Here is a 25,830-nt window from a genome sequence, read left to right as displayed (position 1 = left end):
ACTAGGAGGATGAGGAGCTGCCTGTTCTAGTTTTCCCTTCATCCTGCCTCTCTCACACTGTGAATGAAAAAGCCAGGAAATCTAGCCGAAGCAGTCAACACACTTTGTCCCTGTCATGCCCGCCTATCCCATTGCCACAAGCTGAAGCAGTAACTGATCCAGGTCAAAGCACCCAGAACATTCTAGAAAAGATTCTAGATGGGGAAGGGTATCACAAAATAGTCTGAAAGAACAAACAAATAGCCACAAAACTCATGTGCCCCATCTTTGTCCAGTAGGTGCTTCCAGTTTATCTCTGCTCCAGATCCATGAAAATCTGTAAATGTAATGGTAGAGCTCAAATGTAATGAAGCCAGGTGATCAGCTCACATGGAAGTCAGACTCATCAAAGCAGGACACGAGAGCAGGAAAAGAAGGCAAAATGATAGGGGATGGGAAAAATCAGAAAGATGGAAAGACAGAGAGAAACCAACTTAAGAACCCCAGTGACAAACAGAGAGCTGGCATGTTGGCATCAGTGTGTCTGTTCAACCTCACCAACAAAACCCTCAGCTCCAATGCAACTCTCCTTCCTTAAGATTCTTTTGCCTAGTTTACTTTGTTTATAATAAATTAACAATTGTGTGCCTGTGTGAATATTTAACAACGAATCTCACTGTTATGTATAATTATAATGTACCAATTTTAAAAGCAAAAAAATAAAATTAGAAAACAATAATAAAAATAAATAAAGTTACAGGATACAAAAAAATAATAATAATAAATAACAGAATCAAGTACCACACGGTGGTGCAGGTCTATAATTCCAGTGACTTGGGAGGCTGAGGCAGGAGGATTGAGAGTTCAAAGTCAGACTCAGCAATTTAGAAAGGCCCTAAGCAACTTAATGAGACCCTATCTCAAAAAATTTTTTAAAAGGGCTGGAGGGCTGGGTTTGTGGCTCAGTGATAGAGCACTTGCCTAGCACGTGCAAGGCCCTGGGTTCGATCCTTAGCACCACATAGAAATAAATAAGTAAAATAAAATATTGTGCCCAACTACAACTAAAAAATAATTTAAAAAAAAAAAAAAAGGGGCTGGAAATGTAGTTCAGTGGCTAAGCAACCCTGGGTTCACTCCAGGATACAAAAAAAAAAAAAAAAAAAAAGCAGATTAACAAATCAAGTTAGCCAGGCTCTTCTTTGTCAAAACTTTTTTTTTCTTTTTGAGATGGGGGTCTCCCTTTTTTCTTTCTTTCTAAGATGAAGTCTCCCAGGTAACTGCCACCTGTGCTCCTCTCTATCTGGGTCAGGTGTCAGACCCCAATGTTTTCTTCCTGTGAAAAGATCTTCCTAGGCAGAAAGGGGGATATCAGATAGAAAAGCCTACATCTACTGGCTGTTTACTTCCCTAACACAGGTTTCCCTTGTAGCTATCCATTTCTTTTACAAAAAGATCAATTCTTATGTCTATAGAGATCTGCTGTTTATCTGAATAACCAATCAAAAACATATATATAGGGGGTGGGATACTCTACTTTCTCATACTGCTAAACCTCAAATGACGCATCAGTGGAAATAGAAAAGCCTTGTGTGCCCAAGTCCTATAGGATACAATAGAGGTGCAATGCAAATGGGCAAGGGATTAGAAAGTTGCTTAGAAACGCCAAGAGAAAACCAATATGTGTGTGGTGACTGTTGCAGGATAGGGCACTGGGAATGGGCAGGAATCTACACTTATGAGAAAGCTTAGAACTACCGTTCTCAACCACATGGCCACCTTCAGGGCATCTTTTGGAATATTTGTGAGGGCCATTACATTGCCTGATGATTGGAGGATGCAAAGTACATTTAGTGGTCAGACCAGAGTGTCATATATCCTAAAATGAGCAGGCTACAGCTAAAACTGCAAATAGATATCCACATCTTCTGGAGTTCATCCAATATGCTACCCAACATCCATGTAGATGAAAAACCTAATTATAATAGTTTTTTAAACTTTATGTGTTTGTCTTAGGTTTTACACTATTTTAATATATGCCAAAATTTTCAGGATTGCTAACATGGGATAAATTGAAGGAATATTGAGCTGGGAGTGTAGCTCAATGGTAGAGCAGTTGCCTAGCATGCACAAGGCCCTGGGAAGATCCCCAGCACAGGGGGGAGAAAAATTAGGAGGGTGGAGGAGGCATTTGGCAGCTACTTTGTTCCAAACTTTACCAAGAATAATTCACTGGTTTCATGACAAGGACTTAGAGGCGACTTTTGCTAAAAGCACTGACTCTTCACTTGAGCCTGCAGGTGCCCAATAGGAAAACTAAAAGCAAAATAAAAAGTTTGGAGTCTGGGGTTGTAGCTCAGTGGTAAAGTGCTTACTTAGCACAGGTGAGATCCTGGGCTCAATCCACACAAAAACAAATAAATAAAATAAAGTTTAAATTCTTAAAAAAAAAAAAAAGGCTTGGCATCTCTGCCTTCATTTTCTGTCTTCTTTATGATCTTAAAACTTTGGGTCAGACTCCTCAACTCTGCACATAGGCATGTTAACCACTTAAAGAGTGTTCATCTAAAGCTGGTAATCTTCCCCCTTCAAGGCTTGAAGACACTAAGATAAAAGTATTTTCAAGATTTGCAATGACATAACAATCAACAGATTGCCAACCAACTTTTACAACATCTTGTTCCAGACCCCAGGGAGCAGCACCTAGTAAGTAGTAGAGGTCTCCAGTCATCTCCCTAAACCTGCCAGGAACAGGTTTAAGTTTAGGAAACCTGCAGGCAGATCACCTCCTTGATAAGACTGTCCCCCTCCAGGGACTGAGGCTCTGCCCTGAGCAGAAGCAATCAACTTTCGAGAAACAAATTGCCCCCTTGAACAAATAGACTTCACTGGAGCCTTGCAGAACCAGAACTGGGATAATGATTGACCAGAAGACTGCTTAATTATACACACTTCTTAATCCCTGCCCTTATTCTTCCTTTCTTTCTAACCTGAAACTCATGTCAGTATCCCCAAAGACAAGGCTTAAAATGATCCCCTTTTACTTTCCAGCATAGCTATATTATGTGGATTCCTTTCTTGCATTTCACCATTCGTTTTTCACTTGTTTTCTGGAGTGAACAGGCAGACCAGATGCATTGGGCCCCCCAGAACTGCACCTCTGGCCTAAGACTCTGGTTACAGTTTCAAAAATCACATTGTGGACATCTTGCCAAGGATGGACTCAGAACTAAAATCTGGTCACCTCTGCATGTGTAATGTAGGGGCAAAGAGAAAGTTTTTGCAGGAATAAATAGATTAGGAAAAAAGACACACAAACTTATTATCATGCCTGGAGTGTGTGTGGGGGGGGTGGGGGTGGAGATCACAGCATGAGAGTCAAACCTGAAGTACAAGACTCAAAGGAAAGGTCAAATAGTTGAGCTTAAATATCTTCTTCATTAGAGAGGAGAAATGAGGGTACAGACAATTGTTAGGGGGATAGCAAATCATTTTCAGGAGAATTCAACAATGTTGGAAAATTTACAGTGGCCTGGGGACAATGTCTTTTTGGCCTGCAGAACAAATGATGGTTTGTAAATTATTCTCTTTGGAATATTGAATGGAACTGAAATCGGAGACAATACTGTGTGACAAAGCCTGGCCAGGTGTGTTTCCAGGTGTGTTGACAGACTTCAGTCTTTCTTCCTGTGGCATGGATTTAGCCAGCTCTGGTTGATGAAACTTCAATTATGAAGTTTGATGAATGCAGCCTGATAGATAAGGGGACTTTACAGAAAACCTCTCCCTGCACTGGGAGGAGAAGAAACAAAAGCAGGTCAGAGAGGCCTGGAGTCTCAGATGATTATGTAATGGAGGTTCCTTGAAAATTGGAGATTTAAAGAAAGCCCCAGTCATTGTCCTGACTTGACTCCATTTTGCTCTTATGACCTGTTCTTTCTGAGTCGTTTCTTCTCAGCTTATCTCAGTTCCCCAAAACAATCGACCTTGCAGAGAGATCACCTCATGACAGGAACTGAATTGTCCCCTCAAGAAACAATGATTTGGGGTTGGGGTTGTGGCTCAGAGGTAGAGTGCTCACCTAGCATGCAGGAACCACTGGGTTCGATCCTCAGCACCACATAAAAATAAAATAAAGATATTTAAAAAAAAGAAAGAAACAATGATTTATTTCCCTGGTACAAGAGGATCCCACAAAACCAGACCTCCTGAGATAATGACCAAACAGAGCAGGGTTTGACCAAGAGTGCCTGAATATTTATAAGATACATATTGGGCCTCTCCCACTTTTTTCTTCCCCTGTATAGTCCTGGAGGTCTTGCTAATACTCCAAAGACAGAACATTGATTAGGACATAGATTCCCCTGCTTATGCTTTCTTCCCAGTATGGCCACACTGGATAAATTATTTTCCTACTTCACCACCACTGGTCTCTAGGATTGGACTCTCAAGGTGGTGGGTGACTAATCTGGCCTGTTGAGACCCCCAGAGTCAGGCCTCTAGTCAGGCCCCAGAGTCAGCCTAGTCTAGGCCCTAGGACTGCAGTAACACTTCAAGGCCTCTCAGGATGTCAAAGCTCCAGTCTCTGGTCTCTGGAGTATTGTCTTCTGGGCCTCAACAGCAAATGTCTCATCACCATGATGGCTCACATATGTGCTCGTGTCTGAGGCCCATTGAATGATCTCCTGTAGAAGTGCTGACACATTCTATATACTGAAGTATGTATCTTTTTTTGCTATAAATTAATATTCTTTCATTTCTCCTTTAGATTACAGTTGAAATTATTTGCAAACAGGTTTATCACCAAAAAAATAATAATACATTCCAGAATAGTAAAGGAGATGTTGTAGATAATTTTTTTAATATAAAAACGGGGTTTTAATTTTCTGACTCCACCAGTCTTTCTACATTTATTACTTGCCAGGGATGGAGTTAGAAAATTAGCAATGGATGATAACAAGTGTGTGAATATTTGACGACAAAAAGGGTATTTATATAACATTCCTTCATGAATTGCTTACTAATTGCAAAGAGAAAGAGCTTTGTAAATTACCTTTTTAATGGAAAAGCCTAGAAAAATCCACCTTAATCAAATGATCAAGATTTAGAAAAATATTATATATAATATTTATATGTGTATATGTTCAGAGAGAGAGAAAGTGAGAGAAAAGCAAAATAAAATGGAATTAAAGATTGAAAGCCCTGACGTAACCTAGCCAGGCACGGTGGCACAAACCTGTAATCCCAGCAGCTCAGGAGGTTAAGGCAGGAGTATCGAGATTTCAAAGCCAGCCTCAGCAATTTAGCAAGGCTCTAAGCAACTTAGTGAGATCCTGTCTCAAAATAAAAAGGGATGGAGATATTGCCCAGTGGTTAAGCACCTGGTACCTGGTGCTTTTCCTGGTACCAAAAAAAGAAAGAAAGAAAGAAAAGGAAAAAAGGCCTAATGTAACAACTTTTAAATCATCATCTGACATTGTCAGGTATAAGCCTTTTCATATTACATAAATAATACAGGAGTCCCTCCCCCTTATTTTTTATTTGTTTTCAATTACTTGCAGACAGAATAATGGTCCAAAAATATGAAGTGCAAAATTCCAGGGATAATCAATCCATAAATTTTAAACTGCGTGCCATTCTGAGTCATATGGTGAAATCTGTGTCCTCCTGCTCCAACTCACCTAAGATATGAATTATCACTTTGTCCAGTGTATCTATAATGTATAACCTACACACCAGTTAGTTGCTTACTAGCCATCTTGGTTTTCAGATTGACTCTTGCAGGATCTCAGTGCTTGAGTTCAAAAATAACACTTATTGGGCTGGGGATGTGGCTCAAGCGGTAGCGCACTCGCCTCGCAAGCGTGCGGCCCGGGTTCGATCCTCAGCACCACATACCAACAAAGATGTTGTGTCCGCCGAGAACTAAAAATAAATATTAAAAAAAAAATTCTCTCTCTCTCTCTCTCTCTCTCTCTCTCTCTCTCTCTCTCCTCTCTCACTCTCTCTTTAAAAAAAAAATAACACTTATTATATTTAATAATGGCCCCAAAGGGCAAGGATAGTGATGTTGGCAATTTAGATATGCCCAAGAGAAGCCATAAAATGCTTCCTTTAAAATTTAAAATTTTATTGCAGGTATATATGTATAGGAAAAAGCATAGGAAATATAAGTTTTGAAACTATCTGGGGTTTCAGGCAAGTACTGGGGGTCTTGGAATATATCCCCCATGGATCAGAGGAGACTGTTGTTTTTCCATTTCATAGGTGTAAACAGACTCATAGAAACGTGTAAGAAGATAGTAACAGTGGAGAAGGTAATATTGTGAAAGAAGAGAGAGAACAACACAAGTTGAATTGGATTTGTGATCTTTTAAAACAAATGTGTATGGACCTTTATTAATGTACTCACCTTTATCCTGGTTTGCAAACCTTTTATAAATCCAATGAGAGATTTGAACACAAAAGAATCTGTTCAAGTTTTTATTCCAAGCAAATAAAAAACAAAATTAAATATCTTACTCTAACCCTGCTCCAATTTAACATTTTGTCTTTTCTCAACATTTGCGGAGGAAACTTTTGCCTAAGTCTTGCTCATTACAACCCATACAATTTTCTCCCTAAGAAGCATAAAACTGAGCATGCTCCATCCCCATCATCCTGTTCTCCCAAGTACAAAATGTTAATGTGTATCCTACCAAAAAAAGTATTTAGAAAGATGGACAACGGACTTCAACAATTTCAAAATCCTTCTTGAGACCCCTGAACCCGCCCCACATTGTAAAAAGATGGACACGAGATGGGGTGTCCCCCCAATTCTGGGAATGCCAGGACCCCTTGCACAGCCCACAGTAACTGAGAGAGTGGAGTCCTAAGGCAGCCGAGCAAGCAGGAAAGTGCTTCTCCTTCAGCAGCAGTTGTCTTTTTCCTGGCAAACAAGTCAGGTGCCAGAAACTTTACCCAGACTGGCAGGGACAGAGATTAGAGGAGGCAGGGGAAGGAGGGACACCAATGAAGAAAATAGAATCTGTAGAAAAAGGGAAAGATGGTGTCAAAATAGTCACGATTGGAAACAACTTCTGAAAATTTCATATTTCTCGAAGCATGGAAGACCTCTCAAAGTTCAGAAAAGGCACAATAAGCCTGTCATGGTGGTACATTCCCTCTGCATGACAGATCTCTTCCCCAGAACACACAAAAGTGATCTCTCACTCAGGAGTCGAGAAAGTTATGCCATGCTTGTGTGAGCACCAGTGACTGTTGGGTTTAGTCCCTTTGTAATAACCAGAAACCATACTCTGGGGCTACCCCCACACCCCGGGACTCCTTGCCTCATGCCATTCTGTGCTTCCATGACAGCTGGCTCTTCCTATTTATGTGTCACACCTTCTCCTCTCCTTCACCTGAACAACAGAGACACCTTTCCCAAATTCCTTAATTAACCCTTATTTTATCTTGTAGCTATGAGGAAAACACAAAGTCATTTGGGGTCATCTCTTCAAGGTTGAGAAGCCTGAGCCACCCACCTGCTCCTGCTCGTCAAAATCAAGTCTGCCAAGTGCTGAGTTGCTTGAAAATGTCCCGTTAAGTCATTTAAAGATGCAGCTCTTCATACATCTAGGAGAGCACAACCTTAATTTAAGAGCCTCCTCCCGTCACAATCATAAAACCTCTTTACAAAGTGTTCTTTACTAGAAAATAAGTTCCCGTCTGAAAATGCGATCAGCAGGTTTCTTGTTTATCTTCATTTCCTTTACAAATAGAGCATTTTTTTTTCATGCAACCCATGTTTTTTTTTGGTCATAGTAAAGGAGTTTTTAATTAATGGGCCAGTTGTGTCTATAATGCCTTATCACAGGTATCTATCCTCTCCTTCCTTTAGTAAGCCACCCAAATGACCAGAATTGACATTTTAATAGCTTCATGTCCAAGAGTGAGGCTGTCAATCTCTACATCACATCATGGGTGCAATTCTTCCTTCCACTGAGAGCTGCCAATTTGCCGTTGTCTGTCTCCACCGAATCCATATGCCTTTAAAATCCACACACCCATTTGTCAAATATTTTAGCACATAATGTTACTTTCTTGTCCCAATCCCTAAATAAATGCCTTTGTAAATTGCATCCTCGCCAGACTGTGATTGCTAAATTTCTATCACATTCTTCAACATGAACTCTAAAGAATCATGTTATACAATGAGTTCGACATGATTTATCACATTCTTATGGTGTTTCTGGGAATTGCCCTGCATTTGTTCTATCTGTTTTATCAGTTAGTTGCTGGAAAGGCAGAATCTTTGCCAATTTCCTGCTTACTCCATACAGAATTCTGAGTTTGTGAGGACAGACACAGACTCCTAATGCTAGTCTACTTGATTCAGACTAGATTGATGAGTCACAATTTCTTTTGCCCTCCATCTTCTCTGAGAAATAAGAAAGCTAGGGGCTAGGGTTGTGGCTCAGTGGTAAAGCACTTGCTTAGCATGTGTGAGGCCCTAGTTTCCATCCTCAGCACCTCATATAAATAAATAAATACCCATTGACCACTAAAAAAAATTTTTTTAATAATAAGAAGAAAGCTTATTAAATGATCCCCAAACTCTGCCACGGATCTAAATCCCATGGCACTGCTATAGTCTAGATAGAGAATATTGTCCAAAGGCCCATATGTAAAAGCTCTGTCCCCTGCTGGTTGCTTTTGGGAAATGATGGAAATTTTAAGTGGTGGAGCCTAATGAGAGGGTGGCCACTGGGGGTGTTCTTTGAAGGGAACCCTAACCCTTCTCCCTCTTTTTCTCTTCACATCTGGGCCATGGGGGCCCAGAATATAATGCAGTGGTAGTGTACTTGCCTTCCATACATAAGGCCCTAGGTTTGATCCCCAGTACCTCAAAAAAATAAAGACATGAAAACACATTCCAGCCATGAGATGAGCAGTTTTGCCACACACTGTTACTGTGATGTACTTGCTGCTTCACCACAAGCCCCAAACCAATGGGGCCCATTGATCATGGGCTAAAACTTCCAAAACTGTGAGCCAAAATAAACCTTCCCTCTCTATAAGTTGATTATCTCACGTATTTGCTAACAGTAACAGAAAACTGACTGCCATAGGCTGTGTAACTATAGCTGTGACTCCACAAAGTGCCCTCAATAATGATCTATCCAGTTCACACTCAGAGGCTATGCAGCTTCCAGATCCTCTCTCATAACCTCCCTCATAGAAGTTTCATAACCCACCCAAGAGGTAGGCAACACTGACAGTATTATTCTCATTTTGCTAATATGGAACTAAGCCCTGAGAGTGACTTGTCCAAAATACACAGCCAGTACTCAGCAGGACCTAGATTCAAACCCCAAATCCCAGATTTTTAAATTCCCAGTCTTATGCTCTTTCTATTACAATAATGTTTCTCATAAAATTTTAGTAGTTACTACATGGATTGTATAGGAAATCTCACTGTCCACTACATGCTTCCACATAATTAATCCAGAAATATCACAGGCACATGTCATGACTCCAACATTTTTTTGTCCTGGAAAGAATTTCATATTATTTCCCTTAGAAAATATTCACAATTTAAGACTTTTGAGGACCATAATACTGCACTATCCAAAGCTCTGTAATGAGTACTTTGTTATCTCAAAGAATTTCCCAACCAGGAGTCACAATCTTGGTGAAATGACAGCTAGCACTCAAGTAAATAAACTAGAAGACAGAAAGCCCAGGAAAGAGGCACAGAGTCTCCTGGGAACTCTCCCCTGGGAGGATCCGAGAAGGTCCATTAGCTTCCTGGGGCTCCCCTTACAAACCACCACAAACTTAGCTTAAAACAGCAAGAAATTTTCCTCCATCAGAAGTCCAAAATCAGAGTCAGCAGGGCCATGCTCCCTCCAAAGGATCTAGGGTAAAACTCCCGGTATCCCTTGGCTTGTGGAAGAATCACTCCAGTCTTTAATACTATGGTGACATAGCCATCTTCCCTGCATCTTTGTGTCCTCTCCTCATGAGGACACCAGTCATTGATCCCTAGATTCTATTTTCAAATAAGATCACAATCTGAGAGTCCAGAGATTCTAGTCACCATGAATCTTGGGTGGGACACTACCCAGACTACAACAGAAGGCTTTTCTATGAGTCAAACAAAGAACACTAACAAAGCCAAAGAGATGAACCTCTACTGTCCAACTGTCAATGGAAGGAAGATATTAGAAATTCCAATAGTGGATATGAAAATGTTTTCAAGGGAAATATCATTTTCATTCTTCTGGTCTATAAAATAAGGACTATTTTTTCCAGAGAAGCAGAGCCAATAGGGAAAAAAAATAGATAATGATGACATAGATTAGATATACACATTCTATCTCAATCACACAGTCACAGAAGTTGAAAACACTACAATTGGCTGTCGCCAAGGTGAAGAGCCAGGAGAACCAGTGGCTGCCCAGTCCAAGAAGCCTCAGAACAAAAGAGAGAACAGTATGTACCCCCAGCCCCAGGCCAAAGGCCCCAAAGCCTCCTGGAAGTGCAAGTCCATTAACACTCAAAAAAAGCTGAAGACCCTCATCGAGGGAAGCAGCAGAAAAAATGTAGCTGCTAGAAGAAAGCACAAGCATGGGTTACCCCCTCCTGCTTTTTAGTACCACCTGGGCTCCCAGCCCATTAGATGGTGCTGCCCATGTTCAGGGTAGGTCTTCCCCACTAAGTGTGCTGACCCACACATTAATCTTCTCTCAAAAACATCTGCACAGATAACGCCCAGAAGCATGCTTTACCAATTCTCTGAGCATCTCTCAATCCAGTCAAGTTGACATTCAAAATTAACCAGTTAACCACCATTGCTTGCCTCTGGGGGAAGAAAAAACAAAAACAAAAAAAAACTTAAGATTCTGACATCAGCAATATAGAAGAAATCCATTCTAAGAGGACTCAGGAGTAAAGATACAAAAACAGACAAATCCACAGGAGAGACGCACCAAGGGGAGCAGTTTGAAAGTTGGGAAGACAGTGTCCTCGTTTCCTCAGGCTCCTGTAACAAAATACAGCAGACCAAGTGGCATAAACAACAGACACATGTTCTCACAGCTCTGGAGGCTGGAGCCCAGGATCAAGGGGCCATTAAGGTTGGTTTCTGATGAGACTTCTCTTCCCGGGTTGTAAATGACACTTTCTTGCTGTATTTCCCAAATGGCTTCTTCTCTGTACACACAAGGGAGAAAGAGAGCAAGTTCTGGTAGCTCCTCCTCTTCTTAATAAGGACACCAGTTCTATCAGATTAGGGTCCTATCTTCATAACCTCATTTCACTTTCATTACCTCCCTAAGTTCCTATTTCCAAGTTCAGTCACATCGTGGGGTTATAGCTTCCACCTATACATTTGAGAAAGAGATCACAATTCAGTCCCTCACAGATGAAATGAGGCCAAATTAAGATGAGTCAAGAATACAAACTAGCCAGACATGGTGGCACACACCTGTAATCCAGCAACTTGGGAGACTGAGCCAAGGGGATGGTAAGTTCAAGGCCAGCCTCAGCAACTTAGAGAGACCTGGTCTCAAAATAAAAAATAAAAAGGGATGGGGATGTGGCTCAGTGATAGAATACCCTGGGTTCAACCCAGCACTGAAAAAATAAATAAATAGATAGACAGACAAACAAAGAATTCTAACAAAGCCAAAGAGATGAACCTCTACTGTCCAACTGTCAGTGGAAGGAAGATATTAGAAATTCTAATAGTGGATATGAAAACATTTTCAAGGGAAATATCATTTTCTTTCTTCTTGTCTATAAAATAAGGACTATTTTTTAGGAGCCTTTTCAGACTAATAGTGGATGATTGCTGGCTGCATTTTAGAAGATTACTGTCTTAGAATTTCTTACTTTTTCCAAGATAAAGCCTATGATGTAATGCCACCAAAAAAGAGCAAATTTGTAAAGGCTATTTTTTTATTCTTAAAGAGTTAATTAAATAGAGCAGCTTCCACCAAGAGCCCTAAGACCCTACTAGTTCTTAAACAGCATCATCAACTTAACATTAAAATAAAATAAGATATATCTATGAGATTAAGAAAAAAATTCCTTGGGGCTGGGGATGTGGCTCAAGCGGTAGCGCGCTCGCCTGGCATGCGTGCGGCCCGGGTTCGATCCTCAGCACCACATACAAACAAAGATGTTGTGTCCGCCAAAAATAAATAAATAAATAAATAAATAAATAAATATTTTAAAAAAAAAAATTCCTACAGTTTTGGCCTGGTTGGCTTGTAACACAAAGGGTATCTGGGGACATTTTTCTAAGGACTTACTTATATCCAGTTTCCAAAAGAAATTTTGTTCTTTTTTTTTTAAACTCTCTGTTCAGTAGAATGTGAATTGATAAGCTGGACTGAATCCCAAAGAGCCAGAGCTGACAAAAAAAAAAAAAAAAAAATCACTCATTCTAATTGTCTCAAGTCACAGACAAGGAAACAGAAGCCCAGAGGTAAGCACTCACTGACTGGCCTGAGACCCCAGAGCTACATGTTGGGTAAGCTCACTTTATAGGTTTGACTGAGGAGAAGTCATAATTGCTTTAAAATTTAATGATTATATGGTATTTGACACATGTCCCTGGCACTGTTGAAAGTCATTTTCTCAGACATTAATGTGCATAGTAAGTATTTAGGGATCTTATCAAAATGCAGCTTCTGATATGGTAAGTTTAGGCCAGGCCTTAAATTCTGCATTTCTAACAAGCCCCCCAGCTATTGTTGATGGTGATGGTCAGAAGATGGCACTTTGATGAAATATGATATGTCAAGAGCTATGTAATGTTTTGAACAACCAGTAAAAAAAAAAAAAAAAAAAAAAAGATGGCACTTTGTGTAGCAAGTGCCCAAGTACTTTATAAAATATTATTTATTTTATTTTCCAAAATAACTCTGTTCCATCACAGATACACAACTGCGGCTGCCCTGATTTTACAGAGGAGGAAACTAAGGCACAGTAAAATTAAATGACTTGCCTCAGGTCACACAGTCAAAAAGGGCCAAGACCAGGATTTGCACCCAGATAGACTAACTCTTAGCCTGTGCTCTTAACTATTACCTTTCCCTGAAGTTCTTAAAAGCAATCCATGATAATCTCCAGGCTTACACATATCCACTTTCAAGGCTGGGTCATTAAGACTGTATTTTAAGTATGCCGCCATTCAAATAATGATCGTGAAAACTATTTTAAACAAAAATATCAGAATACAAAATACATCAGGCCAGGTCAGGTCAGGCCCTCTGATTACCCAGCTCCACCCCTCAAGGAGGAACTGGTGTACTCATGCCTGCAATCATGAGGGAGGTTGGCTCTTCTTCTCAGCCCCCACCCTTTCCCAGAAACCACCTCTAAAGCAATCTTCACCATCACCCCACCCCTACAACAAACGTTTTAGAAAGGGGGGTTTTGATGGAATGAAGGCTGGATAGCAAACAAGTCAGTTTGCAGGAGCCAGACAGCTGGCCACATGCCTCATCCACAGCTTTCTTTCATTCACCCAACAAACATGCATGGAGGGCTGTGTGCTGCATACCACACTAGGCGCTGGGATATAAAACACTCATTAGCCCCTGCTCCCATGAAGATTACATGTAAGTGGGGCAGACTGACAACTTTTTAAAAGCATAAAAAATATGCATATTATATAGTATTGTACTAGACAAGTGTTACAGAAAAATGATAGAGCAGAGCAGTAGGGTCAGGAGTACTGGGGGAGGGGAGGGATCAGGAGTACTGGGGGAGGGGAGGGGTCAGGAGTACTGTGGGAGGGGAGGGGTCAGGAGTACTGGGGGAGGGGAGGAGACAGCAATGTTAGGTTAGGGTCACCAAGGTGGCCTCTGGCAAGAAAGTGACACTAGAGAAAGGGTTAGGAAATGAGGGACTTAATTACACACATGTCTGGGGAAGAACATTCCAGGCAGACAGAACGCCAGGTGCTAAGGCCCTAAAATGGAAACACGTCTGGAATGTTTGAGGAACAGCAAAGAGGCCACTGTATCTGGAGTGGATGAGTGATGGGGAGAGTGATGCGGGGAGGGGAGGAAGTCAGAGAGGTAATGGGTGAGGGAAAGGAATGGCTCATATTGTCCGTTCAGATTTAGTAATACTAAGCTTCGTCTTTATTCAGGGAAATGGAGGGGTTTGTAGCAGACAAGTTACTTTATCTGACTGATGTATCATTAAAACCCTATCTGGCAGCTGAATGGAGAACAAGGATCGAAACTTGGAGACTAGTTAGAGGCAATTGCCACAATCCATGTTGGGATGTTGGGGAATTAGACGACAGTAATGACAATGGAGACAGAAGCAGCAGTAAGACTCCAAAGAGAAGGATTTCTTGAAGGAGTAAACGTGGAATGTGAATGAGAGAGAAGAGTCAGGGATATTTCTGTGGCATTTGGCCTAAGCATTTAAAAAAATTAAGTTGGCTTTAACTGAGATGCTAAAGAATACAGGGAAAGCCCGTTTGGAGGAAAGACTCCAGGTTCAGCTTTGAAGCCGCAAATGTTGGACATGGGAACAGTGGGTGGCTCTACAAGTCTGGACTTCAGGCACAGGTACAGACTGGACATGGACACATAGAGCCATATGACCAAATGAGACCTCCAAAGGAGTAGGTAAGGTTGAGAAATGGTAAGGCCGAGCCCCAGATGTATCAATAAAAGGAGAAAGATGCATCTGGGCAGATGTGGCCAGTGAAGCAGGAGAAAGCAGGAAAGTGTGGGATCTCGGAAATCAAGAGAAGAACTGTTTGCTGGAGGAGAGAGAGAGCAACTGTGTTGTCACTGCTCAAAGGTTGGGAACCTGAACAGACCTATGTGTTGGATTTAGCAAGGTAGAGGCTCTTGGCAAGCTTCAGGGATTTTTTTTAATTTTTATTTTTTTAACCTACAGGAAGAATAAGAAAGCATCAACAATCAAGTGCCTGGCCTTCAAGTTTTAAGCAGGAAAGGAGGAAGAAGCAGCTGTGCCTTTGGCATTTTAGGGACAGACTCGTGTGTGCCAAGCTGAGAAGTTCCCGTGCGTGCATAAGCCTTCATTTTCTCATGACTCAACAGATTATGATGCTAACTTACCCTTTGTTCCCTCTTCAACTCTGTCCTGAATCAGGCTTAATCTTTTAAGTGGGAGAAAAAAAATATAAAAGGTCACCTACCAGCAATTAAGCCATCACTCACGAAACCTGGACTCAATTCATGACATGAAAGGGATGCTTACCACAGTCTTCTTCAATTTGAAATTCATTGCTCCAACAATGGATTTCTGGTTTTGATGTTGCCTGCCCCACCTTGGGAAGAACAATATTGGGAAATGCACAGTGTTTGTTTCTCAGTATTCAGCCCATGGGGGCCAGACTTCTGTGGTCAAGGACAAACTTGCTCCTTCTATCATCACACACTTCGTCTCCCGTAAAATCATCTCCTATCACCAGCCTTCCTGCCAAGTTACCCATTTAGAACTGTCTCTTTCTTTTTCACACAAAGCCATATGTGAATGCAAAAGAGATGATATACTTAAACCCATCCAAATAAATTTTTTTACCTCAAAAATGGAAGGTCTACCTCAAAAATTCCTGAACAGTACCTTCTAACTCATTAGCAGTAACCACTTATATTTTCCCCAATTAAACTAGAAGATAAAATGTATTTTTAGAGACATGCCTAAGAGTTTATATTTTGGGGTGACCTTCTATTTTGTTTCAGCTTGATGGAAAGAACTATCATTGACCCCCCATGGCTAGAATACAGAAATTCTTCCATAAAACCTTGTCATTTAAGATTCATCTATTTTAAAAATAATAATGATTCAACCTTGAATGAAGATTACCTTTGTAGCATTTTTAAAAAGGGAACATTGTGAAGAAAATGTATAACGATAAGGGAAGATACTTAAACAACTTAAAATGCAAAGTGTTTCAAATATTATCCATTTGTTAATAGAGAACTCTCAATGGGGTTATTAGCACAGAATGGCAGTGGATATGTTTAAGCATGAGGGAGGAAGCCCATGAGTTAGTTCACTGTGTCAATTTCACTGGTTTTCCAAACTTAAGTGGTTTTGTTGTTACTGTAGAACTGTGTGTGTGTGTGTGCGCACACACACACCCATACACACACCTGCAGTCATGCAAGTATATATAAACAACTTAACAACCCACGCATTTTATTTGCCAACATCTACACCCTACCAGCAAGTAGGTTTCCCAGATTAAAAAAAAAAAAATCCTTGGTCCTTTCTTTTGGTCTACAACAACAGCTTCCTCTAAACTTGAGTCATAAATGGACTGACTACTCCCCAAACTGCTTTTTCATAATTATATAATTATAATTTTAGCAGTATAAAATTAAAAGGAAAAAAATAGTTCTTGCTTGACTAAGTAACCTATAAAAGAGATTTGCCTCTTCCCCAAGCCTGCAGATTTCATCACAGAAAAGAAATGATCAGAATCTGTGCTTAAAAAAACATACACCAAGATTCATTTACAAAACTCAAAATAAATAATATGCTTTCTTAAAATATTATTTTTAGACGTTGGGTTGTATAAGCAACCTGCAGAAGATGAAATTTGAAGGCAACTCCTCACAAGATATAAGCATGAGAGGCATATATTAAGACTCTTACCAGCCCAGGACCAGCAGATGAAGAAATCTGACAGATTGGCTGGCATTATCTCCCCCATTCTGGGTGCTTGTCTCATGCAATCTGCTCCCACGGGGCTGAGCCATTGCCTTGTTCTAAAAACATCAACCACACACACACACCACCTCCGATCCTGGAAACTGAAGAACTCTACACTGTGGTAAACATTTGTTCTCTGAAGTTTTCTTCACTAAACTTTTAGGATTCATATTGGCCACATGTTAACAATGTACCAAATGCACAACATTCAGAAAATTCCCTCCATTATTACCCACAATAGTTCAAAAATATTTGTTCAACAAACCTCTATTGAGCACCCTGCTATGCCCCAGGTGCTGTGACAGATATTTAAGATGTAAAGCTTAATCAGACATACACACATTCTAGATAGATAGATAGGTAGGTAGGTAGATAGATAGATAGGATAGATGATAGAGAGAGATGAAATAGATACATATATATAATTTTTATATATATTTTTAATTTTTCTATATTATAAATATGCGTGTGTGTGCACACATGTGCATACTGAGGATTGAACCCAGGACTTCATATGTGCTAGGCAAGTACTCCAACACTGGGCTACATCCCCAGCCCATGGCCCTCTCTTAAATGAGATTGACACGTATGTAAAAAAACAATGTCCACAAAATACAACACAAACAGTGCAATGGGAGAAAAGAAGGTAGTGTGTTCATTCTACCTGGGAGATTGAGAAATGCCACGTTAAAGAGTTTGCATCTGAGCGGGGCCCACTGAAGGAGTTCACTGAGGGAAAAGAGCAGAAACATGTTTTAGACACACCAAAGCACTGAGACCTGTCTAGGAAACTGAAAACCCAGAATGAAAGAGTACAGAGGCAACTGAGATAAATGACAGGTTGGGAGGGAGGGGTTCTGAATGCCATGCTTGTACTTGATACTAAGGCAACAAGAAACTGTGAATGACTTTTAACTGAGGAAGAGCAATCAAATCAAATTATATAATTATCATGGCAGAGTTTTGGGGATGAATTGAAATAGGCTGAGAAAATGAGGACTTGAAAGTAGAAGAGGAGACAAGAGCTAATCCAGAGATGATATGAGCAAGACTCCAGGACCTTTGAAAAAGAGGGAGGTGGACACAATGAATTCAGTGACAGGTGAGGTGGACGTTGGAGATCCTGTAAGGGAATACAAGTTCAGATGAAGAAGCAAGCTCATCACTCACTATTAGGTAGGTTACCCAGGAGAGTGGAAGAGAGGGGTGATAGAGGCCAAGGGTCATCAATGCTGAAGTTGAAGTCAGTCTGATGCCAACAGGAAGACAGAAGAGAAATGACAGCCCTGGGAATTAATGGATGTGACAGAATGACCTGGATGTCAACATGTTGTGGCAACTTGTATGGAAGAGAATAATCCAGCTGGATCGAGTGCACCACAGGGTGGATATTTTGGGATGGCTAACTGGTGAACATTCCCTTTCTCCCTAAAGCCGGATACCCTTTTTCCCAATGTTGCCTTCAGCTAGAGGGCACCAGGGTAATACAGGGGCTCTACAGGGAGCCTGTGGGAAAACAGGTTCTTCTCTGATAAAAGGAACATAGTTGGTGCATCCTCCCTCTCTTCTCCTTAAATGAGAAAAATGATGCCTAAATGTTCTTTGAGCCAGCTTGTCACCAACGATGTAACCAAAAGCTAGTATATCAATGATGACAGCAAGGTACAAAGGAGAGCTTTTAACCTAGGCCCAAAGAATGGCAGTAACATTAGAGGGAAATCAGGCTTCCAATGAATCCAGAGGAAGGGAGCTTATTCTAAGGAAAGGATGGGAACAGGAAATGTACCCGGCCCTTTCCCCAGCACATTGCCTGATAGGTATTAGGCAAACCCCAGGTATTTGCTAATCAACAGATACTGAGTGGTGGCTTAGTGGAAGGACTTGAAGAAAAGCCAGCAGAGCAGGGTGGACAGAGCTGAGCCACATGAGGACAGAGTAGGCTGGTCGGTTAGACTCCTTCATATAGGAGTCTCTGATCACAGCAATAGGGGAATGGGTTGCTAGCTGAAGGGGTGGAGGGAAAGACAGGCTAACTGTGAGTCCTGCAGCTACAGGCCACAGGCCCCAGAGAAGAAAAGGCACAAAGACTTCTTGGAGAGGAAACAATCTGAAGTCAATATATTCCATGAGTCCTTTACAGATACTGTGGCAGAGGCTGTAGTCAAGTCATATTTCAGGAGCCCCATCTATACCATCAACACAGTGAAAGAATAGTTTCATCCTCAGAAACCTACAGCCCTGGGCAGGGATGGTGGCTCAGTGGCAGAGCGCTTGCCTTGCCCATGTGAGGCACTGGGTTCGATCCTCAGCACCACATAAAAAGAAATTAACAAAATAAAGATATTATGTCCATCTATAATCCATCTATAACTAAAAATTGTTTTAAGAAAAGAAACACACATGTCATGTGTATCTAATTAAAACAAATAAAATAAAAAATAAAAAAATAATAAAAAAGAAACACACAGCCATAAATTCCACCCAGGGACCAGTAGTCGACACAAATCATCCTTTTTTTTTTTTTTTTTTTAAGTACCAGGAGTTGAACCCAGGGGCTTTCAACCTCTGAGCCACATTCCCAGCCCTTTTTATTTTTTATTTTAAGACAGGATGCCACCAAGCTGCTTAGGGTCTCACTAAGTTGCTGAGGCTGGCCTCCAGCTTGTGACCCTCCTACCTCAGCCTCCTCAGTCTTCTGGGATTACAGGCATGTGCTGCCATGCCTGACACAAGAAATCTTGTAAGACAGAGTTTACTTGGCCCAACTCAAAAGAAAGCCATGGCTCCACCACAAAATCCTAGATCTTCTGCTTCTTCAGTCTGGATTTAATCAGTGAGAATTAAAGTTGGGCACTGGAAAAGAAAGAACCAGCCACTGCAGGGCTCCAAGGGATGCAATCTTGCACAAGGTGATACTGCTTGGAGAAGCTTTCTGGAAGCTGGAGAAAGCCATTGGGCAGAAGGCACTTGCCATCTGAAAAGTGTTCATAGAACTTCCCACGAAACCTCTCAGCCTCCTTCATTGACTGCAGCCTATTTCCTCCTTGCACACCTCTCTTCCTACATGACTCCTGCCAGTACTTCCACCTCCCTACACAAACTCAATAAAGGAAATACATTTAATGATACCACTTGTGGTCTTTATGCAAACAGCAGCCAAAATACATATATTGAAAATAACACACATAAGCCAGAATGGCATGGAGAACGAAATAAAGTAAAATTGTCATCAGGCATTGAAAGCATCTGCAGCATGTGGGTACCACTCTGTTTCCAATACTGAGTCTTTTTTTTTAATCATTTAAATAATATCTAAATGTTCCACTTAAGAAAGAATGACATTTTCAAGTGTTAGTTTCATACATTATAATTCCAAGAGAGTCCTACCAAATTGGAGAAATTTGGTAGGAGAAAATAATCCAATTTTCAATAGACCAACCATGTACTCCAATTAAAATACTTTGATCTACATCAGTAAACCTCCTCACACATAGCTAGCGGGGGACAAAACCCTCACAAGATGCAGCGCCACCTATTGACCACACATTAAAAATACAGTTCCAGGTCCAGCACTTTCAGGTTCATGTGTCAATGAGACACACAGTTCATATGAACTGACCTGTAGTGTTTTAATGGATTTAATAGACGCACAGTGAGGATAAACACTAGGAAATTTTGGCAAGGTATTCTACCTTCATTCTTTTAATGTTATATCTTACGGCTCTATTACAAGAAAGTCTATTGCTACGTATTTGTTTTCTCTTGCTGATTCGTTAAATGCCTATTACTGAGCACCTATCTACGTTAGAGCATGTGTCTGACAACAGAATTACAGTGGTAAACAAAATGGACCTAACCTCTGACCCTTTAGAGCTTCTAGAGTCTGACCTCTTCCATGAGGAACAACTTGGTCAAAGCCATTTGCATTACTGTAAGGCCCTCCTCACTGGTCCTCTGCTTTCATCTTTATGCCTCTGAATTCTCTTCTCAATGGAGCATATAGGGAATCCTTCAAAGCTTAAGTCATATCAGGAGACTCCTCCACTCAAAACCCTAATCCAGAGTAAAATTCAAAGTCCTTGCTATATGGAATCTGGCTTCCCCTCTCCACCCTATTCATTCCCTCAGCCCCCAGTCACCCACACCAACCACTCTGGCCTCCCTAATCTTCCTCAAACTTGAAAAGACTCAGGGCCTCTGCACTTGCTGTTCCCTCTACCTGGATGCTTATCCCTCAAATACCTCCATGACTCACTCCCTCTCTCCAAGTCTTTGTTCACATAACATTTTATCCATGGGGCCTTTGTAACACCATCATAAAATTAGCCTCCTCACCCCACCTTGCACTCAATCCTTCCTGCCCTGCTTTCCTTTTCTCCAGGACATGTATCATCATCTGGCACACTGTGTGCAAATATTTCCCTCTTTGCTTGTTGTTGTCTTCCCTAATTACAATACAACTGAGGTTAGGGACATTGATCATTTTATAATCCCTAGAGCCTAAAAAGTGAATATCACCTATCTTCCAAATTAAATCTCACTCACCACTCAATTCCCCTGTGTATCTCTCTCTCTGTGTGTGTCTGTCTGTCTCTCTATCTATCTATCTATCTCTCCAGGACTCTGATTCCTGAGGACAGAAAAGGAACCAGATACAGGAAGCCCTCACACCAATTCCCCAACCTAGAGCAAAGAGCTAGTCCTATGTATGTTGAGGGGCAGGGCTGGCTTATGCTCCATGCTCACAGGGCCCTGCTTTTGGTTGGATGTACTTAGTCGTCAACTTGAAATCTTCATAATTTTTGAATAAAGAGACCTGTGTTTTCATCTTGCTCTGGGCCCCATGAATTATGTAGCCAGACCTGTTTTGAGGATTTGAGGTAAGAGATGTGTGTGAGTAAACAGCCCTCTGAGAACATCACTGGAAGATGGAGAGTTCCCATGGTGTATGACCCTTTTGGCTACCAGCTCTCCCATCATCCGTCATCTAAGGAATGGAGTTCGTCAGGGTTTTGCTCTGTTCCGACTAGGAGGTCTTCAGATTCACTCACCAGTCAAGTGAGTCATGGGATCATTCCCAGAAGTTCTTTCTTCTGCTCTCCTCTCCCTCCCCTTCCCCCACTTCTCACCAGGCCACAGGCTGGAATTCCCCACCACCATGTCAGTGTCAGCACATGCCAAGACAGAAGCAATAGCACAAATAAATAAAATGGTGAAATTAGCTGACTCTAGACTAGCTTAAATTCAAAATAGACGGGAGCATTCCATTCCAGTAGGAAAGGAAGGCAGTCTGTAGTTTTAGCTTAGATGCTGATAGGGAAGAGAGGGGACAGAACCCAGAACGAGTGGATGTTTAAGGATATGTGATATAAAGCAGGCAGCAGAGCGGGAAGGTGAGGAAGGAATGTAAACATCTTTGAAGATTCAGCAACTGCACTCTCTCAGCTCAGGGCCCAAAAATGGCACCTTGGGCTCTCCTAGTCATAGAGGAGCACCAGGGTGAAGAGGAGAGCCAAGAGTGCTCCGCTGCCCTCTGCTGGCTCCTGAAGGAAGTGTTCTGAGAGCACAGTGCTGGCAAGTTCTGGGTTTTTCCAAAATGATGGATAAACATCAAGGGAGCAGGGAGTGGTAAGATGTAGTAACCAATGCTTTCAACCCTACTTCTTTTAACACAATGAAGAATTAAACAGTAAGGTACAACTGATTTGGGAATTCAAGGGAGGAAAACAGCCTGACTCAGTGGGAGTTTACTGGATGAAGACTATTCTTGAAGGACAGGGAGGGTTCAGATGAATAAAGGAAAAAGCAGATATTAGAGGTGGGAGAAAAAAGCTTTCAAAGACCCATAGGGACAAGAATATGCAGAGAAGAATTTGAACCCAACTAATACTTTTAATGCTAAACAATGTTGACATCCAAGTGACCATGTCTTTCCTTGAGATAGATAGATAGATGGATAGATAGATAGATAGATAGATAGATAGATAGATGTAAAATCTAAAGAGCAAAAAAGTTCTTAAGATAAGAAGAGACACCTTGGCTGAGGTTGTAGCTCAGTGGTAGAGCTCCTGCCTGGATGTGGGAGGCCTTGGGTTCAATCCTCAGCACCACATAAAAATAAATAAATAAAACGAAGGTATTGTGTCCATCTAAATCTAAAAAAAAAAAAAAGAGGAGGCATCTTAAAAGTAGATACATTGGTCAGGAAGTCTCACTTTTCACAAAGCTGTGAAATAGAAAGTAGGCAGGCAGGATGCCAAAAAAGAAAAGAAAAGAAAAATCCCCCAAAGGAAGTGGTGATGTGATTAAGGCCCTTTAATTCAAGAGTTAACCTTGGCCACCCATGAATTTGTAAAATTGCCCTCATCCAGACCACACCAAGACTCATGACATCTGAGCTGAGGCTATAGCTCAGTAGTAGAGACTCTGGGTTCAATTCCCAGCAACACACACACACACACACACACACACACACACACACACTATAAAACACAATTCATAAAACTAAGCTCTTTGAGAACTGCTTCTAAAATGCCATCATGTACTGAAAGTCTTTTCTGTCACCAAATTTGTAACTGAGTATATATGTAGATAATGTTTTCTGTAAATAACCTATTTTTCCCTTTCCATCCTCTACAGCTTAAGAATAAAATCCAAAGTCAAATCTGGTTTTGTTAACCTAGAAATACTTCTTTCTGCCTTACGTAGAAATACTTCTGGTGATTTTTATAACAAAAAGGTCTTGACTTTAAATGCAGTTTTAAGAATTGTTTTTCGATTTAAATAAAGTTATCTGAATTTAAAAAAAAAAACACAATTCATGACATCAGGGATGGGATCTGGGACTCCATGAGTGCTGATGGCTGTTTGTGGTGGATTACCTCAGGCTCCTTAGGAAAAGTAGCTGCAATAAATTACACTTTTACTTTCTTTGCTACAGTGGTTCAAACACTTTAGGGAGCTTAAGGTACACCTGGGTGTTTGTCAAGTGTAAACTGCAGGACTCATCCCCCAAGATATTGATTCAGTACGTCTGATTATGGTTTAGTAATCTTCATTTTGAACAACTCCCTCCCTTAACCCAGAGGTTCCTGATAAGGACAATTCTGGGACCATAGGTTGTCTTGACCTATAAACTGCTTCCTGAGCCACTGGCTAACTCTAATATAAACCCCTAGGCAACAGATCCAATCTCCCAGGACTTCAGAAGCTTTTGCCGTCCAACTTTGAAAGAATATCTGTGATATCTTCAGTCCTGTCATAATTCTTTTTCACTCAGAGGCATTCAATACTCACAACGAGAGGCAGGTTTTGAAATATGCCCTGCCTTAGTCCTTTGGGGCTGCTATAACAAAATACTACAAATTGGGTGGCTGATAAACAAAGAAATCTATTACCCACAGTTCTGTAGGCTAGGAAGTCCAAGATGAAGTTGCCAGAAGATTGGATGGTGGTAAGGAACCCACTTCCCTGTGGATGGATGGATGGCCCCTTCTGGCTGTGCCCTCACATGATAGAAGGGGAAAAATTGTTCTCTGAGGTTTGCTTTTTTAAATTTATTGATTGATTGATTGATTGTAGCGCTGGGGATTGAACACAGGCCTCATGCATGCTAAGCATGCATTCTATCACTGAGCTACATTCCCAGCCTCTGAGGCCTCTTTTATAAGAGCACTCATCCCATTCATAAGAGCTGTGCCCTCAGTACCTAGTCACCTCCCACTGTCCCCACCTCCTAAAACTATCACATATGAATGGGAATGGGGTGACACAAACATTCAGACCTAGCTTGAGCAAACAAGTTTCAGTTAGAACATAAATTATGTTGGACCTCAGCCTAATATGTAACTGAAACTGAATCTGATCATTTCTATAAGCTTTAGTTTATAAATGCATAAAGCGAGAACCCCTAACTTTCACAGATGGAAGGTCAGGTGGTAATGGGCCACAGCCGTTCTGGAGGCTAACTGAAACCAACAGTGATGGATGTAGCATGGATTGAAAGGAACCCAGGATGCTTGAACTAATTCATTTATTCAACAAAGGCAGAGGCCTACTTTGTGCCAGGCACCAGAATCCCAGCACTGACTGAATGAAACTGGTTACTTTCCTCCCCACATTATAGTAGGAAAGACAGAAGATACTTTCAAATGGGAATAAGCTACAAAAGAAATAATTGAAAAAGAGGATGGGAGGTAGAGGGTGCCTACTATAGACAAGATGGTCAGGGAAAATTCTACAAAAGGGTGACATTCCAACTAAGAACTGAATGTCAAAGAGGAGACAGGCATGTGAAGATCCAGGGGAAGTCTCGCTTACATGTGGAATCTAAAAACATCAAACTCATAGAACAGTGGTCATGAGGAGCTGGTAGGTTAGGGAAGTGAGGGTAATATTGTCAAAGCATACAAACTTTCAGTTATAAGATGAATGAAATCTAGAGACCTAATGTACAGTATGGTGATTCTGGTTAACAAAACTAAACTGTACACACAAAGTTTGCTTAAAGAATAGATCATAAATGTTCTTACCACACACACACACACACACACACAAAAAAAAAAAAAAAAAAAAAAGGTCATTCGTGAGCTGATGGACATGTTAACTAAACTAACTCCCAGTGACAAACCTTTGGGTAACTGCCAAACTATGCTTTATACACTGACAGCTGAATGATCTCTAGTAGATTCTCTGCGTTTAACCGCAAGGCTGAAAATGCCCCAGATCTACTGTCAACTGATCCCAAGGAAAGAACTTAAGAGTATTTGACAGAGAGAATTTTGACATTTTATTACTTATGTGTTCTTCTGTGGTAGCAGATCGAGATGCAGCAGAGGACCAACACCACATCTACAAGCAGGGGAAATTTATAGGTAGGTTGCATGCCCACTGTTCAGGTGGATTTCTTTATATGTTGGATGAGTTCCTTCTTTGTATAGTCAAGGTCACTCTGCTTTGCTTCTCACATGAAGATTAGAGAAAAGGGAAGTGGCCAGTTTTCCCTCTCCATTTCCCTCATTATCACATTCTTTAGAGTCCTTCTTATCTACTGCCTGAACAACAAGCTTCCTCAGGCACTTACTAATGTTTATCCCAACACTTTGGTAGATGATTTCAAGTTTGAGAATCTCCTGTTCAAGATGTTCA

The 25,830-nt window shown here is 41.0% G+C and overlaps 2 long non-coding RNA genes across 2 annotated transcripts; both read right to left on the bottom strand.

Moving 5' to 3' along the window:
- Positions 1–6,454: 6,454 nt before the first annotated feature.
- LOC308633570 lies at positions 6,455–11,145 on the bottom strand. Its single transcript, XR_014018800.1, has 4 exons — positions 10,956–11,145; positions 10,755–10,827; positions 7,506–7,596; positions 6,455–7,006 (listed from the first exon to the last, which is right to left on the bottom strand). It is a non-coding gene; the product is annotated as an uncharacterized lncRNA (long non-coding RNA).
- Positions 11,146–15,080: 3,935 nt separating this feature from the next.
- LOC308633571 lies at positions 15,081–16,726 on the bottom strand. Its single transcript, XR_014018801.1, has 3 exons — positions 16,627–16,726; positions 15,223–15,292; positions 15,081–15,121 (listed from the first exon to the last, which is right to left on the bottom strand). It is a non-coding gene; the product is annotated as an uncharacterized lncRNA (long non-coding RNA).
- Between the last annotated feature and the right edge of the window lie 9,104 nt (positions 16,727–25,830).

The sequence above is a fragment of the Spermophilus citellus genome (assembly GCF_964194105.1).
Source record: "Spermophilus citellus genome assembly, chromosome: 14".
NCBI lineage: Eukaryota > Metazoa > Chordata > Mammalia > Rodentia > Sciuridae > Spermophilus > Spermophilus citellus.
This window is presented reverse-complemented; position numbering and strand designations above follow the sequence as displayed.